Here is a 19,068-nt window from a genome sequence, read left to right on the forward strand (position 1 = left end):
TACCTAAATATGCAAAGTTTCTAAAAGACTTATGTATCCATAAAGACAAGATTAATGAATTAGAAACTATTCCTTTAGGTAGTTCTATATCTGCTTTAATGGGAGGATTACCTGAAAAATGTAGTGATCCAGGTTCTTGCATAGTTAGTTGTACTATTGGTAGTGTAGTAATTTATGATTGCATGTGTGATTTAGGAGCATGTGTTAGTATAATGCCTTTGTCTATATATGATGTTTTAAGGCTCCCTCCCTTAAAAAGGTCGACAGCTCGTTTTGTGTTAGCAGATAAAAGCATTATTACAGTGGCTGGAGTCGCTGAAGATGTTTTGGTGAACATTAAAGGGCTCACATTTCCCACTGATTTTTATATCTTGGAGATGCCCCATAATGATTCAGATAAGCCATCATCGATGCTACTTGGAAGACCATTCCTGAAGACATCAAAATTCAAATTGGATGCTTTTTTAGGAACATACTCCTTTGAAATAGATGGCCGCATAGTGATCTTCAATCTAAATGGAGTCATTAACAACCCCCCAGAAGATTGTTCTATCTTCCAGTGTGATGTCATAGACGAAAGTGTGGCTGAAGTTCAAAAAGAAGAGTTTGAAGAGAGGCACACTGGATAAGGTCCGAGTGTGGGGACCCTCTTAACTGACAGTGAGGGCACTTCGCCATTTTCACGAGCTCCAGATAATCCAGAGCCTGCCCATGATCAAAAGTTAGAATTGAAACCTCTTCCTCCACATCTCAAATATGCTTATCTTGAGGATGAGCAGAAGCTTCCGGTTATTATTGCAAGGGAACTGACTTCTCAACAAGAAGAGCAGTTACTTGATGTACTGAGGAAACATAAGAAGGCAATTGGGTGGAGTTTGGCAGACATAGCGGGAATTAACCCTCAAGTATGCGAGCACAGAATATTTTTAGAAGAGGGAGCAAGACCTGTCCGTCAACCACAAAGAAGATTGAATCCCACCATCTTGGAAGTTGTCAAAAAGGAAGTGACCAGACTATTGGAAGCAGGTATCATATATCCCATTTCAGACAGTGAATGGGTAAGCCCAGTACAAGTGGTACCCAAGAAATCTGGAGTCACTACAGTGAAGAATGAGCATGGAGAGCTCATAGCAACTAGAGTTCAGAATGCTTGGAGAGTCTGCATCGATTACAGGCGTCTCAACCAAGCTACCCGTAAGGATCACTACCCACTTCCATTCATTGATCAAATGCTGGATCGCCTGTCAGGTAAATCACATTATTGCTTTCTAGATGGTTACACAGGTTATTTCCAGATTCATATAGCTCTTGAGGATCAAGAAAAGACTACTTTTACATGTCCTTTTGGGACTTACGCTTATAAGAGAATGCCCTTTGGCTTGTGCAATGCACCAGCTACTTTCCAAAGGTGCATGATGAGTCTTTTCTCTGATCTTATTGAGGACTGTATGGAAGTTTTTATGGACGATTTTAGCGTTTATGGTGATTCTTTTAACCTTTGCTTAGATGGATTATCTAGAGTATTAGATAGATGTGTTAATACAAACCTTGTATTGAATTTCAAAAAATGCCACTTTATGGTAATGCAAGGGATTGTATTAGGACATGTGGTATCTAATAATGGAATTTCTGTAGACCCAGCAAAGGTGAATGTTATTTCTAGTTTACCTTACCCCTCTTCTGTGAGGGAAGTCCGTTCGTTCCTTGGCCATGCAGGTTTCTACAGGAGATTTATTAAGGACTTTAGTAAGGTGGCACTTCCCTTATCCAGATTACTGCAGAAGGACATTGAGTTCGAGTTCAGTGACGATTGCAAACAAGCATTTGATAAGCTGAAGACCGCTCTAACTCAGGCTCCAATTGTGAGAGGACCAGACTGGAGCCAGCCATTTGAAATCATGTGCGATGCTTCCAACCATGCAGTAGGAGCAGCGCTGGCTCAGCGTGAAGCTAAGGATCCTTTTGTTATTGCCTATGCGTCTAAGACTTTAGACACTGCCCAGTCCAATTATACTACTACTGAGAAAGAGCTACTTGCTATTGTTTTCGCTCTGGATAAATTCTGGGCTTATTTACTTGGTACTAGAGTAGTAGTATATTCGGACCATGCAGCTCTAAAGTATCTATTAGCTAAAAAGGAATCCAAACCAAGACTTATATGTTGGATACTGTTGTTACAAGAATTTGATTTAGAAATAAAGGATAGGAGTGGTAATCAAAATTTAGTAGCAGACCACTTGAGTTGCCTTGAACATATTAAGGATGATTCTACTCCTATAGTTGATAATTTTCCTTTTGACAACCTGCAAGCAGTATCTGAGGTAGTCCCTTGGTATGCACCTGTTGCTAATTATTTAGTTAGCCGCACATTTCCTCCACATTTTTCTAAACATCAAAGAGACAAGCTGAAAAACGAGTCTAAATATTATATATGGGATGACCCATATTTATGGAGATGTGGCGTTGACCAGATAATTAGACGTTGTGTACCTCAATCAGAATTCCAGTCCATTTTAGAGGCCTGTCACTCATCTGAGAGTGGAGGACACTTTGGCCCTCAAAGAACAGCTAGAAAGATCTTAGACTGCGGATTCTGGTGGCCTACTCTTTTTAGAGATGCTGCTGAGTTTTGTAAATCTTGTCACCCATGCCAGAAATTTGGTAATATATCCAAGAGGGATGAGATGCCTCAACAATATATGCTTTTCTGTGAAATTTTCGATGTATGGGGCATTGACTTCATGGGTCCATTTCCAAATTCTAGTGGATATTTTTATATATTGTTAGCTGTGGATTATGTTTCCAAATGGGTGGAAGCAATTCCTACCCGCACTGATGATGCTAACACTGTTGTTTCCTTTGTGAGAAACCATATTATATGCCGCTTTGGATCACCACGAGCGATCGTGAGCGATCAAGGCACCCATTTTTGTAATAGGAGACTAACAGGATTGATGAAGAAGCATGGGATAATCCATAAAGTTGCAACAGCTTACCATCCCCAAACTAATGGGCAAGCCGAGGTGTCAAACAGAGAAATTAAGCGTATCTTGCAGAAGATAGTAAAGCCTCATAGAAAAGACTGGAGCACCAGACTACAAGATGCACTGTGGGCATATAGAACAGCATACAAGACTCCCATTGGGATGAGTCCCTTTCGCTTAGTTTATGGAAAAGCTTGCCATCTTCCAGTTAAAATCGAACACAGAGCCTTCTGGGCAGTTAAAGAGTGCAACATGGAAATTGAGAAGGCCGGAGCTGAAAGGAAGTTGCAACTGCAGGAACTGGAGAACCTTCGCCTAGAAGCTTATGAAAATTCCAGAATTTGCAAGGAAAGGATGAAAGCTGTGCATGATCAAAACATCAAGAAGAAAGAATTTCAACCTGCAGATTTCGTCCTCCTTTACAAATCTCGACTAAGGCTAATGCCCGGTAAGTTAAGATCAAAATGAGAAGGTCCATACAGAGTAGAGAAGGCTGAATCGTACGGAGTTTATCACCTAAGCCATCCTTCAAGCTCTGAACTTATTAAGGTTAATGGACACCTCCTGAAGCTGTACCATGGTGAGAAGGTGCAGAAAAGCAAGGAGCTTGAGATCCTCCACTTGGAAGATCCCCACATAGCAGCAGATTGAGCTAGTGGAGCGTCCAACTTATGGACGTTAAAGCAAAGTGCTTGGTGGGAGACAACCCACCGCGGTATGATCGTTCTTTTCTTCAATAACTCTTCTCTTCATTAATACTTTCATGCTTTTACACCTACATGTCCTTATATTTCTTTAAAAAAAATTTTTTTTTTCGCCGCGCGACGCGATCGCACCAGCGACGCGTCCGCGTGGCAGGGGGAGTAAAGAAAAATAAAAAATGAACAGAAAGTTATGCAGGAGGAGCGCTGGAGTCGTGCCAATGGCACAAATTACCCCACGCGACCGCGTCGCTGACGCGACCGCGTGCCCTGAGTTTTCGACGTAAAAGGGTGCACAGTCGCATTCTGTGCGAGAGTGATGCTGGATTGATGCTGGAAGCACAATCCTTGTCACGCGACCGCGTCGCTGACGCGGCCGCGTCACCCATTTTATAATGCACACTCATGCGATCGCGTGACCCACGCGATCGCGTCACCCAATTTTGGCTATTAAAATAAATTGAACAGAGAGTTGTGCTGGAGCGAGGCTGCACTCGCGCCAGCAGCGGAACACGGGTCACGCGACTGCGTGACTGACGCGATCGCGTCTTCTTACCTGATGCGCACCCACGCGAACGCGTGCCCCACGCGGCCGCGTCGCATGCGCCGCACAGCTCAACCTAAATTGCCAAATTATCTTATCTTTCTTTCCTCCAAATCCTAATTTTTCTTTTCCCTCCTTCTTTCTTCCTTCCCCCTTCCCCTTTCTATCTCACTCTCTCTCTCTCTCTCCTCCATTAACAAGGTTTTACCTTCTTCTTCCTTCTTTCTTTTTCTATCATTTTTTTTATTGTTCTACATGTATTTTCTTTTTCTTTTCTTCTTCTTTTAATTATTCCTATTTTTTTATTCTTCTTTTCCCTTTTTACATGGTGTTAGAAATTTTTTGAGTCATTATCCCTCATTATATGCTTGTGACTTATTACAATTTATTTGACAATTATTATTATTTTTAAGGGATTGCTTGCATGTTCAATTTCATACTTTTTATATCTTGTTTAACATGCATGCCATGTGTTTGTGAAAAAGCCTATATAGCACTATGCACTTTTCTACATTACTTTACTCTACTATTCAATGCTTGCTTTTCACAAATTCTCCTTCTTATTTTATTAATTAAATTTAATTGTCAATACAAACGTGATGGTTTGTACAAAGTATTGCTTGGTCTATGCTACTCATGCCCTTTGCCAGCATGCCAATAAACACCTTGCATTCATTTGTCTTTATATGCACTAGCTATTTTCCATCGTTGGCTTTTCACACGTACTCGCGAGCATGTGTTAATTCAGCATATCTTAATGTGCATCCATCACCCTCTTTTCCGTTTCCTTCCTTGCTGTATATCTCTTTGAATTTAATTTACTTCCTCTTCCCTTCTTTCAGGATGGCCACCAAGAAAGGAAAAGAGAAAGCTACTTCCAAACCACCAGCAAGAAGAGGAATTAAACGAACATTAGTGGCAGAGCCTTCTTCCACCGCAGTCAAGCCCTCAACAAAAAGAGTTAAGAGGATAATAAAGGTTGATGAAAAGGAGAAAGCCTTTCCAGCAAAGGACGCCGCGCAATTTCCCAATCGCTACTGTGAGCAGATGTTCCCTATCCTAGCAGAAAGGAACTACAACAATGAATACCTTCTTATCCTCCCGTCCAATATTGCTACCTTTGTTGAGCCACAAATTGAACGAAGACAATGGGGTTTCCTACGGAGACAGCCAAGGCAGGTCAATCTCTTTTGGGTAGTTGAGTTCTACTCCAACTTCTACATACCGACCCTGCAGTCTGTTTATGTCCGGCAGAAGCAAGTGCCCATTACAGAAGAGGCCATCCAGCAAGCTCTGAGTCTTCCCCCTTTTCCAGCAGGAATAGACGCTTTTCAAGAAGCCACCCTTCAGCGCCAGAGATACCAATTTGACTGGGACTCCGTTCTCGGAGTCATCGCATTACCTGGCAGCCGTTAGATCTACGGATACCACCGTACCCGCCCTAAGGGAATCTTGGCTTCCGCACTTACCTTGGAGGCTCGCATATGGGCACAGATCATGTCCCATTATGTCTTTCCAAGCACTCATGAGTCCTCCTTCACTGCAGACATGGCTGTTCTACTATGGTGCATCCTTACAGACCAACCTCTGAATCTCTCAAGACACATCCGGAATGCTATGGAGCATGTACAAATCATGGGCAACCTACCTTTTCCCGCCCTGGTCTCAGATCTTGTCTCAGCAGCTGGAGTCTCCTACAGAGCTGGGGACACCAAAGCCATGCTTCCACGGGATGATCAATATGTTCCTAACGGGAAATACCTCAGACTTTCAGCAGCCACTACAAGCCAACCTACTGAGCCAGTTGAAGATATTCCTTCTTCAACACCACAAGCATCTACCACTGAGAAATTGCTCCAGCAGATACTTGAAAAGTTGGATCGGCATGAACAGAAAGCTAAGATGAGAGAGCGCCGTAACAAGCGCCGATTCACATACCTCAAGGAGCTGATCATGGGCAAATTCAAGGACTCAGACACTCCGGACTCCACTTCTTTTACCAGCACCGGGAGCCATGATGGTCCCGACTGTGGAGATACTGCCACCAGCCCACCCCTGTTCCTGACAGATGGCACCGAGGACGGTGCAAAGCCTTAAGTGTGGGAAGGTCGGTCAGTACCTGACTTCCGGAGGTAATTTCTCTTCTCTGTACACCAATAATTAGAATATTTTAGTTAGATTTTCTTTCTTTTATAGAATAGAATAAATTGCATAGGTTAGAATAGTTGCATGCATGTTCTACTTGATTGAAAAGACAATAAGTTTCTTTTAAAAATCTATCTTTAGAATAAAATTTCACTAATTTTTCAAAATTTTTATGATAAATCTGCTTGAGTTGTATTTGGAACATGATGTTTGAGCTAAAGAACACACAACCTGTGAAATATTTGAGCCTTTATGTATGGTTACATCATTTAACCATAATTATTTTATTCTTGTGTGTTTACTCCTCTATAATTGTAATCTATATTTTGTTCTATCTTATATGTCCAATATTTATTATATTTACATGCTTGCACATGATTGAGGCCATTATTTGTTTAAACTCACTTATCCAAATCAAGCCTAACCTTTTCAATTACCCTTGTTAACCACTTTGAGCCTTTAAAACCCCATTTGTTCTATATTTTACCACATTACTAACCTTAAGCTGAAAAACAATTGCATATCCCAAATTGAATCTTTGGTTAGCTTAAGATAGAATTGTGTGTGCTAGTTAAGTATGGGAAATTGTGGGAACAAAAGTTGTTATGGGGATGTGTCATGAAAATTTAAAGGGAATTTGGATACCTATTCATAGGGGTGTGCATGGTTCAGTTTTTCCATAAACTGAACTGAAACTGCACTAAACCATTTTAAATGGTTTAGAAACTGAACCAAACTGCTTTGTCATATAAGAAACTGGTTTTAAACCAGTTTATAATACAGTGCACCAGTTTAAACCAGTTCATAAAAATAAAACTGGTTTTAATTAAAAAAACCAGTTTAAACTGGTTTATGCCTAAAACTAGTTTTCACACCCTCTCTCTCCCTCTCTTCTTTTCCTCTCTCTTTCTCTCTCTCTCTCCTTCCTCTCTCTCTCTCCCCTTTTCTCTCCCTTCCCCTCTCTCTCTCTCCTACCCTCCTCTCTCTCTCTCCTCTCTCTCTCCTACCCCCCTCTCTCTCCCTCCTCTTTCTCTCCCCTTCCCCCCTCTCTCTCCCCCTCTTTCTCCCCCTTCCTCTCTCTCTCTCCCCCCTTTCCCACTCTCTCTCCCTCTCTTCCCTCCCTCTCTCTCTCTCCTTTCTCTCTCTCCCCTTTTCTCTCCCTTCCCCTCTCTCTCTCCCCCTTCCCCTCTCTCTCTCTCCCCTTTTCTCTCCCTTCCCCTCTCTCTCTCCCCCTTCCCCTCTCTCTCTCTCTCCACCCACTCTCTCTCCCTTCTCTCTCTCCCCATTTTCCCATTCTCTCTCCCTTCTCCTCTTTCTCTCTCCTACCCTCTCTCTCTCTCCCTCTCTCTCCCCCCTTTCCCACTCTCTCTCCCTTCTCCTCTCTCTTTCCCCCCTTCCTTTCTCTCTCTCTCCCCCTTCCTCTCTCTATCCTCTCTCTCTCTCCCTCTCTCTCTCTCTCTCTCTCCTTTCTCTCTCTCCCTTCTGCTTTCTCTCTCCTCCCTTTCTCTTTCTCTCTCTCTCTCCCTTCTACTTTCTCTCTCCCCTCTCTCTCTAAATCAAAAGTTGAAAGAATCATAAAATATTCATATACTAATAAACTAAAGCATGGTCTTACTTTTTGTTCAATGACAATATTCAAAATATGATATAATATGATACTAACATAAATGAAGTTAAAATAAACTAATTCAAATATAACAGACTAACACAATATTGGCCCATTACAATATTCGAATCATCTTCAAGAGAAACAAGCGTGCTAACATTTGTTGAAGAATTTCTCCCTACATAAAAAAATATCTCATTAATTATAGAAAACTAACAATTAGTAACAAACAAGCAATAAGAAAAAAATATATATTACCTTGTTCAGCTTTTTCAATCTCTTCAAAATTTTCAATTAGTCCAAATGGGTCATCTATTACCCAATCTTGAGTGCATACAAGAGCTTCCACCATATATGGTGTCAAGGAGCTCCGATAAGTAGGGGTGTGCAAAAAAACTGGTTTCACTGAACTGAATTGAAACTGAACTGAAACCATAGTTTTTATGAAAACCAGTTTATTAAAAATAAGTTTTTATGGTTCAGTTTAGTTTTAAACCAAATTAAAACTGGTTTTATTTAAACTCTAAAATTAGTTTTTACATACTCTTTCTCTCTCTCCTTCCTCTCTCTCTCCACTTTCTCCCCCCTCTTTCCCTTCTCTCTCCTCTTTCTCCCCCTCTCTCCCTTCTCTCTCTCTTTCCCCCTCCTCTCTATCTCTCTCCTCTTTGACTCCCTCCTCTCTCTCTCTCTCTCTCTCTTTCCTCTTTTTTCCTCTCCTCTCTCTCTTCTCTCCCTCCTCTCTATCTCTCTCCTCTTTGTCTCCCTCCTCTCTCTCTCCATCCTCTCTCTCTCCTCTCCTCTCTCTCTCTCTCTCTCTCTTTCCTCATTTTTCCTCTCCTCTCTCTCTCTCCTCTTTTTCCCCCTCTCTCCCTTCTCTTTCTCTTTTCCCCCTCTCTCTCTCCTCTTTGTCTCCCTCCATTCTCTCTCTCTCTCCCTCTCTCCCTCTTTATCTCTCTCTCTCTCTCTCTCCCTTCTCTCTCTCCTTTCCCTCTCTCTCTCTCCCTCTCCCTTCTCGTCTCTCTTCCTCTCTCTCTCTCTCTCCTCCTCTTTCTCCCTCTCCTCTCTCTCCCTCTCTATTCCCCTTTCTTTCTCTCTCTCTCCCCCTCCCGTCTCTCTTCGTCTCTCTCTCTCTCTCTCTCTCCTTTCCCTCCTCTCCCACTCTTTCCCAATTCCTTCCTCTCTCTCTCTCTCTCGTCCCTTCTCTCTTCTTCTTCTTCTCTCTCTCTCTCCCTCATTTTCCTCGCTCTCCCCTTTTCTCTCTCTCTCTCCTCTCCCTCCTCTCTCTCTCCCCCTCTTTCTTCCTCTCTCTCTCTCTCTCCTTCTCCTCTTTCTTACTCTCCTCTCTCTCTCTTTTTTCTCTCGCTCTCTCTATATCTTTTCTTTTTCTCCCCTCTCCCTTGCTTTCCCTCCCTTCCCCCTTCTCTCTCTCTCTCTCTCTCTCTCTCTCTCTCTCCCATTTTGTTTCTCTCTCTCTTCCTCTTTTCTCTCTCTCTCCCATTTTGTTTCTCTCTCTCTCCCTCTTTTCCCTCTCCTATTTTCTTTCTCTCTCTCTCTCTCTCTCCCTTCTCTCTTCCTCTTTCTCTCTCTCTCTCTCTCTCTCCTTTTTTTCCTTTTCTCTCTTTCTCTCTCCTATTTCTCTCTCCCCTTCCCTTATTTCTCTCTCCTCTTCTCTCTCTCTCTTTCTTCGCCCTCTTCTCTCTCTTTCTCCTCTTTCTTTCCTTCCCTTCCTTTCTCTCTTTTCTCTTTCTCTCTCAACCTTCTCTCACTCTATATCCCTCTTCTCTCTCTCCCCCTCTTTTCTCCAAAATAAGAGAGAGAAGGTTGAGAGAGAAAGAGAAGAGGGGGAGAAGAGAGAGAGAGAGAGAGAGAAAGAGGAAGAGAGAAGGGAGAAAGAGAGAGAAAAGAGAAAGAGAGAAAGAGAGAGAGAGGGATATAGTGTGAGAGAAGGTTGAGAGAGAAAGAGAAAAGAGAGAAAGGAAGGGAAGGAAAGAAAGAGGTGAAAGAGAGAGAGGAGGGCGAAGAAAGAAAGAGAAGAGGAGAGAGAAATAGGAGAGAGAAAGAGAGAAAAGGAAAAAAAGGAGAGAGAAAGAGAGAGAGAGAGAGAAAGAGGAAGAGAGAAGGGAGGTAGAGAGAGAAAGGAGGGAGAGGGGAGAGAGAAAGAAAATGGGAGAGGGAAAAGAGGGAAAGAGAGAAACAAAATGGGAGAGAGAGAGAAAAGAGGAAGAGAGAGAGAAACAAAATGGGAGAGAGAGAGAGAGAAGGGGGAAGGGAGGGAGAGCAAGGGAGAGGGAAGAAAAAGGAAAGACATGGAGAGAGATCGAGAGGAAAAAGAGAGAGAGAGAGAGAGAGAGAGGAGGGTAAGAAAGAGGAGAAGAAGAGAGAGAGAGGGGAAGAAAGAGGGAGAGAGAGAGAAAAAAGGGGAGAGCGAGGAAAAGGAGGGAGAGAGAGAGAGAGAGAGAAGAAGAAAAAGAAGAAGAAGAAGAGAGAAGGGACGAGAGAGAGAGAGAGGAAGGAATTGGGAAAGAGTGGGAGAGGAGAGAGAGAGAGAGAGAGAGAGAGAGAGAGAGAGATGAGAGGGGGAGAGAGGGGAGGGAGAGGAGAGAGAGAAAGAAAGGGGAAGAGAGAGGGAGAGAGAGGAGAGGGAGAAAGAGGAGGAGAGAGAGAGAGGAAGAGAGACGGGAAGGGAGAGAGAGAGAGATGGAAAGGAGAGAGAGAAGGGAGAGAGAGAGAGAGATAGGAAGAGAGACGGAGAGAGAGAGAGAGAGATAGAGAGAGAGAGAGAATGGAGAGAGAGAGGAGGGAGACAAAGAGGAGAAAGAGAGAGAAGGGAGAGAGGGGGGAAAAAGAGGAGAGAGAGAGAGAGAGGAAGAGAGACGGGAAGGGAGAGGGAGAGAGAGACGAAGAGAGAGAGAAGGGAGAGGAGAGAGAGAGGAGAGGAAAAAAGAGGAGAGAGAGAGAGAGGATGGAGAGAGAGAGAGAGAGGAGAGAGAAGAGGGAGACAAAGAGGAGAGAGATAGAGAGGAGGGAGAGGAGAGAGAGATGAGAGGAAAAAAGAGGAAAGAGAGAGAGAGAGAGGAGAGAGAGAGGATGGAGAGAGAGAGGAGAGAGAGGAGGGAGACAAAGAGGAGAGAGATAGAGAGGAGGGGGAAAGAGAGAGAGAAGGGAGAGAGGGGGGAGAAATAGGAGAGAGAAGGGAAAGAGGGGGGAGAAAGTGGAGAGAGAGAGGAAGGGGAGAGAGAAAGTGAAAGGAGAGAGAGAAAGAGTATTTTAAAACTAATTTTAGAGTTTAAATAAAACCAGTTTTAATTTGGTTTAAAACTAAACTGAACCATAAAAACTGGTTTTTAATAAACTGGTTTTCATAAAAACTATGGTTTCAGTTCAGTTTTTTATTTAAAAAAACTGGTTTATTTAAAACAGTTTCAGTTCAGTTTCAATTCAGTTCAGTGAAACCAGTTTTTTTGCACACCCCTACCTATTCATGTGAAACTATAAGAATCAAAAATCTATGTGCGTTGATAAGCTTTATTTATTTCAATTCAAAAAAAAGATGATAAACAAATAAATAAGGGGACAAAATGACCCCAATGTTAAATTCAGAATTCAAAGATCAATGCACATATGATAGAATTAAAATACAAAGTTGAAACATGAGTATGGGTTGAAAAAGAGAATTATGGGTAGCTAGGCATGAATTTAAAAGTATATAGAATATATGTATATTATGTGAGAGCCTAGGTTAATTAAAGATTCAATTTATAAAGCTCACTTAGCCATATATATACCCTTACTTGCACCTTGGCCCCATTACAACCCTGAAAAGACCTCATGATGTTTGCATTGGTATATTAACTGTTGTTGATTGGTTAGGAGAAAAACAAAAGTTAGCAAACATGACTAGAGAAGAATAGAGTGATTACCCTATACACTAGAGATTAGAGTGTACATACATTATCAGTGAGGGTTCAATGCTTGAATTTTCATGTTTCCTGCTTTCATAAGCTATCTTCTTGCACTTTTATCGGTTTTATTGTATAATGATAGAATTAGTGGAATTTAATTTGTAATTGTCTTGAAGGGCTTATTTACTTTTGATCAAGTGGACAATAATCATATATTTGCATTTATTTATATATGTAGGATTGCATTGCATTTCATGAGTTTCTGCATGTTCATACTTATTTCCTTGTCTCCTTCAATTTAGCATGAGGACATGCTAATGTTTAAGTGTGGGGAGGTTGATAAACCACTATTTTACAGTTTATATTGTGTTTAATTGTGTGGTTTTGTCATGATCCTTACCTACTTATTCATCAATTTAGCATGCATTTAGATTTTCTTCCTAAATTCAGTACATGTTTGAAAATTGCTTCCTAGAGATTTTAATTATTTAATTTTAATTCTCCTTTATTCCATTCGATGCCGTGATCTGTGTGTCAAGTGTTTCAGGCTTTATAGGGCATGAATGAGATGGAGATTTGAGAGGAAGCTAGCAAAAATGGAAGGAACACAAGAATTTGAGGAGATAACCAGCGAGAAGTGACGCGGTCGCATGGCTCACGCGACCGCGCGAAGGAGCGCAAATCACAGTGACGCGGCCGCATGGCTTGCGCGGCCGCGCGGATTGGAAAGCGCAAGCGACGCGTCCGCATGGATGACGCGATCGCGTGACATGCGCGATCTGCATAATCTGCAGAATTCAATGGGGGCGATTTTGGACCTTATTTTGGCCCAGTTTTCGGCCCGGAACAGTAGACTAGAGTCAGAGAATATGCAGAAACAACACACACATTCATTCAGTAGTTTTAGATCTAGTTTTTCACTCTCTCTTAGGTTTTTCTCTCTAGTTTTTAGAATTTTAATTTTCAATTGGTCTTAGCATTGGAACATTGAGAAGAGTTATTTCCTCATCAAGACTTCATCATTCTAGTTTGTTCTCTTAACTTGGTTTTATTCTTCTATGTTCTTTGTTATGTTCAATTTTGTCATTCAGATACTTTTATGATTAATTAATGCAAGGATTATTTCTTTTTAATTCAATTTCAATTTCAATAATCATGTCTTCTTTTAATTCCCTTTTATGTGTTATGGATTTATTATTTACGATGCGTGAGTAGTTTCATTACTTGATGGGGAATTGATTGAAAAGGAACTCTTGAGTTGGAAGGATTGAAAGAAAAATTGTAATTGGGTTAATTGTTGAATTGCTATCCTGTCACCAACGTCAATCCTTTTGAACTAAGTGGGTTGTAACTCGTGAACAGATCTAGTAATCCAACTTGTTTGACTTTCCCTTACCTAGTAAGGATAACCAAACAGAATAACCGTTAATTATAAATCAATCTTAAAAATCACTCCATCAATGATAGAGATTCTAACTAATCAATTCCCAGTCAAGGCTTTTATTTATATTCTTTAAAATTCCTCAATTTAAATTCCAATCTACTCAGCTCAACTTCTTGGAACATCTGATTAATAAAACAACACACTTTTCTGCAACTCGTTGGGAGACGACCTGGGACTTAAAACTCCCAGTAATTTTAATTTAAACTCTCTATGACATATCTCTAAATTGATAGGCAGATTTTCGGTGAGTTAAGAACTATACTTGCAACGTAACCATTTTAATAAATTTTTAATTCACCAGCTTCTGCTTCCCATCAGTGCTTCCCCATTCTGACTTGATTTCCAAGTCACCTCTCTAATAAGACTTCTCTTCCTAAGAGTTCCTTACGTTTACGTTGTCAATCCTGATTGGGGTTACTTGAAACTTCATATCCTTTTTTAATTGAACTGGTTCAAATTGTTCTGGCACTTCAGACGGCCCATCGTCCCCACAATAATCTCCTTTAGGTCAATCGCTCTTTTCTTACCGGTCGCCGAAGTAGTCTCCAATGATACACAACTTCCTCTTTTAAACTCTCTTTAGGCTCACTCCGTTAGTCTGCATAACTTTTATGCTGGCATGCGCAGTTAGAGCCTTAACTCGATTATCGCTTACTCTCTCCTCATCGTTTTTGGCTATTAGTTCAGAACCTAAGACGCTTGATTCCCTTGTTCAACTCGTTTCAACATTCTTAGTAGCTCTTTATTCTCTTACTGCACTCCTCGTGCATTCAAACCCCTTCGATATTGCACTGCAGCAGTTTCAAATGATTTATTAGGTTTAAGTGTCATGAGTACTGGTACCGAGATTAATCTTCCTCTCAAGATTCAAAAGTTTGCTTCGCCTTCAAGCATCCACCCACACGGTGCACCCTAGCGTGTCAATATAACTTCAGGCAATACCGTAGGCAAGAATTAAGGCTCCAAAATTCCTCTTGATATTGCACACATACACGCTTCATCTCTCGTATTTAGGAGTCTCGCTCTAAGGGACCAATATCTCGACGGCTACAACTAGAAGTTATACGTGATACTAATTTAGATTCGAATTGATTCTCAAACAGATATTAAGCTCGAAAGATGAACGATCAATACCAACGGTGTTTGCGAGAAGTCAGAAAGATGTCTTGCATAGTAATTAAACAAAAGTGGCAGGTGAATAACAAAATGCACAAGGAGGAGAATTCAAGGTGCATCTCAAGAAAAGGGTTCAAATTAAAACTTTGATAGGAAGAACAAGGCATATCGAATTAAGTAAGTCTCAGCTAATGTCAAAGAGGACGCAAGTTTGCTAAAAGGAAACAACTCCACTCGTAACACGCCCCTAAGATTCAAGGATTTAGATGATTATGCCAAGATAAGTTCAGGCTCATTCTGGAAAAACAATACTCATACAAGTAAAAGGTAGCATTGGAAGGAGGATCAATTCATTAAGAATGCCAAGAAGCTTGTGAAATATTTGCAATAATCTACAGATGTTTTGTGTAACCAATGATTAGGAATGAGAGTGGTACCGAATAGTCAACTATGGTACTGAAATAAGCTTGAGCAATGACTATGAGAGCATTTGGACTGCTAAGTTGGGTTGTCACCATGGTACATGAACGATTTGACAAAGTTGATATTGCGATTGGTTGTTATAGTGAATTGTGATAAGTTGATTATCGAAAGTCTTCCGCCTGATAATTCGTTGAAGATTCAAGAAGAAATTCCAAGTAGAATTTTCAATGTAAGTCTCAAAAGAAAGGCTAAGTCGGATTGTGAAGAAGCGTTGACGCAATCCCTCTCGTATAAGTCTTTCTGTTGTTATCTTCCTTCTTCACTGGCATAACCGGTGCCCTTCACAGGAAAACACTTAGTCGGACAGTTTCCTCTTCTAATACTCCTTTAATCTCGATCCTAGGTTCTACCGATTATAATGATGTCTTCAGTTATGGCACGATCAAAACTGATCCGGCTTCCGACACTAAGTCTATCGCAAACTCACTTTCTCTCCAAGATGGGGTTCTGGTACACATTCAGGATTGTCTCGAAAACTCTCTCGCAATAGCAATTTGGTCTCATCTTCACTCGCCTTTCAAATGATTAGCAACTAAAGGTTAAATTCGTTCTATTTCCTCTTCCCCGTAGTTCACTGTCATTGGGTTTCGAGCAATAACTCTGCACAGTCCTCAATACTTTCGATCCCTTATATACAATTCAACCTGCTTCTGCTGCGTCACTCTGATTCTTGACCTTCTAGAGCCTAACCACTCCTCTAAACTAACTAAATATCGCTTCGTTTCAACCACTAATAGTCTTCGACTAATCGTCGACTTGGACTTCATGATTATCAAAACCTGTCATGCATCACGAATGAATGTTACATATCAATGGTATGCAAGGTAGTTAAAGATTCAACTGCTAATTTGCAATTACCTTGGGTTTGAGGATCAGATTTGGCTACCTCCCGGCGTTCCCTATGTGGACAATTCCAGGACATATGCCCAGGGCAACCGCACTTGTAACATACACCTAGTCCGGCCCTGCATGGTCTGTTTGGATGGTATTTCTTGCATCTTCAACACTTTAAGTCTTCCGGTTGAGTACTAATCTATTCTTCTGAATTCGGACCCTGACGGTTGTCGTTCCTTCGGTCAATATTCCGGCGTTGAGAACGTGAAGTGGCATAACGGCCCCTCTTAAAACTTTGGCCCCTAGGTGTAATCTTCGTTTCTTTCCCTCTTTCTTGGTGAAAGGTTTTCAGCGGTCACTCCTAGCCAGCTCGGTTCTTCTTGAGCTTTCTCCTGCTATTTGACCCGTGTTAGTTAACTCTGGATAACTCACTATCTCCATTGGTGCCACTATACTCGGGACATCATTTCTGCCTTCATTTTCATCACCACTTTCGTTGCCAACTCTAACTTGTTGTTCTATCCTACCCCTTGCTTAGCTAGTCGCAGCAGCCATAGCGCCAATGGCAGCAACAGCACTCGCCATCGTGGTCATGAGATCAGTCAAGATACCTACTGGTACGGTCACGTCATTACCTCACCGTCCTCGACTCCGATTACGCCCTCGGAGCAAGTGGAACGAACCACTACCCTTGCGTCCACCCGGGGAGCCTCTATACTAACCAACCTGGAGCAAGTGGGGCAAAACCACAACCCTTGCATCTACCCAGGAGGTACATTCTCATATGACCAGGAGGAACCGAGGAGGGGATCCGAACCTCTCACCATCTCGCTGGGGGCAATTTTACAATACCAAGTGGAACAAGGAAGGAGATCCTCACCTTCCACCATCTCTCTGGGGTCGCACTTTCGAGAAAAAGAACTCAAGATACAATAATCATTCACGTTCACATTTTCATTTCCAGCCATAAATTATCATTTATCATAGCCATCCGGCTTAAGATCACAATTCATACTTAGCTATAAACCATCATCACATATAGCCATTCGGCCCATATCACACACAACCATTTGGCTCATATCATATACACAGCCTTTCGGCTCATTCCATATACACAGCCATTCCACCATCCTCCTCAACAACTCATAACCTCATCATCAATCATAACTTCTCACTGTATCTCTTTTCTTCATCCACAAGTTACCCTCTTTCCTAGCTCACTCTCATTCAATAAGCATTCTATATCCATTTAAGATTTAGGGGAAGAAATTGGGTGTTTATAAGTGTGAAACAACATCTCGGAAGGTTACAAGCTTGCTGGGAATGCGAAATACTTGAAAATAAAACATTAGAAAAGAACTGGGTCGCGTGCGCATGCACAGGAAGCAAAATCTCCTGGGTTGAGTGCGCGTACAAGGTGTGCTAGCGCCACCAACAACATGCCATTCCCAACGTGTGCGTGCGCACAGGTCTGTGCGTACGCACAGCTCGAAAACCTTCCTTGGCCATGCGCGTGCACAGAGTGTGCTAGCGCTCCCAGCAGCAGCCCCATACCCACCTGTGCGTACGCACAAGGATGTGTGTGCGCATAGGCTCAAAATTCCGCGGTGTGTGCATGCGCACAGGGCTGTGCGTGCACACACAAACCAGAAATCACAAATTCTGCAGAAGTTGCAGAATTCAGATTTTTGTCCCGAATTTCCAACGATCATATCTCCTTCGACAAAATTCAAATTTTCACCAAATTTAAACCATTTTAAAGCTTATGAAATAATCTTTCTTTTGATATAAAAATCATCAAATTCCGAAAACAATAACTTAATAACTCAAGATATGATCCGTTGAAGTTCATCAAAATTTCATTTTTACCAAAACTCATAAACTCCCCATTTTTAAAACATACACTTACCAATCTATACCAAATCAACCCAAAACTCAACCATTCCAATCATCAACGATTTCCAAACCTCATTCAAATATCAATCCACCAATTCCTCCTCATTTAACCAAATCTCACATCAACATCAACATTTCATATCTCAACCTCCAAACAAATATTCAATTTATCCATCACCATATACATATACATATATATTCGCAAATCAATTTCATTCATCAAATCATATTCATCAACAAGAGTCTCAACTCTAGCATGAATCTAACATATTAATCCATATCTCATACAACATTACATGATTTACCAACCAATACAACCATTCACCATCATTTTTACCATCATTCATATATATTTAACTCAATCCAATTTATCCAACAACCACATCAATATTCCAAAGCCCTATCCTAGGGTTACTAGCCTACCTTTTCACAACCACATTAAATTTTAGATACAGAAAACCGAAACCATACCTTGGCCGATTTCCCACTCAACCCGGAACACTTCCAAGGTCAGATTTCTAGTACCATAATCCCACTCCAAGCTTCCCAAAATTTCCAACAAGCTTCAACAAGCATCAACAACCAATTTTTCCCAAGCTATACACATTAATTACCACAAATCAATACCTAAGGTTCATCAAAATCACAATTTCACAAGGTAAAGAGTTTCCTTACCTTTCCCGATAGTGTTTAGGGCACAAACCACCAATAGCCCAACCTTAAGTACCACCTAAACAATGAAAACACAAAAATTCCTTCAAAATCATCACCCATATTTTTGGACATTTAGGGCAGAGAAAAAGTGATGAAAATTCGAATTCTTACCAACAAAGGTTAGATAGAACTAATGGGCTTGGCGAGAGCTTCGCGTAGCTGCTGACGGCACGCGAATTGGAGCACTGTAGCTCGAGTTATGATCAAATGAATGATGAGGTGAATAGTGCTTGTGAAACCCTCTCCTCTCTTCTTCTCATTCACACTGCTTCAGCCTCTTTGTGCTGAAAGTGAGTGATTTGGTTACTTAAGTGACCTTTTATATGTTGGGCTTGGGCCCAACTTGGGCCCGGTCTAACCCGTTAGCGTTTTTGGCCCGTTTGGCCCAACTTTGGGCCAAACCTTTAAAATTAGTGTCCAGTTTTTAATTTTAAATATTTTTCTAAGGTTTTTTTACTGTTTTTATTATTCTCGCACAGTACCGGGCAGACTTAAACTGGTTTGACCGGTTCGGCTGCCGGTTCACGGTTTATCACGATTTTTCGCAGAAAACACATTTTCTGACTCAGAAAAAATCTACTGAGTCCAAAAATCATATTTAAATCCTCAAATTCTCACTCTAAATTCTCGGAACCTAATTTGGGTAATATTAATTACTTAATTAGACAATTAATTTGTTGCGGTTCTTACATATTCAGT

The sequence above is a fragment of the Arachis ipaensis genome, chromosome B6 (genome assembly GCF_059453495.1).
Source record: "Arachis ipaensis isolate K30076 ecotype BB chromosome B6, ASM5945349v1, whole genome shotgun sequence".
Lineage (NCBI taxonomy): Eukaryota > Viridiplantae > Streptophyta > Magnoliopsida > Fabales > Fabaceae > Arachis > Arachis ipaensis.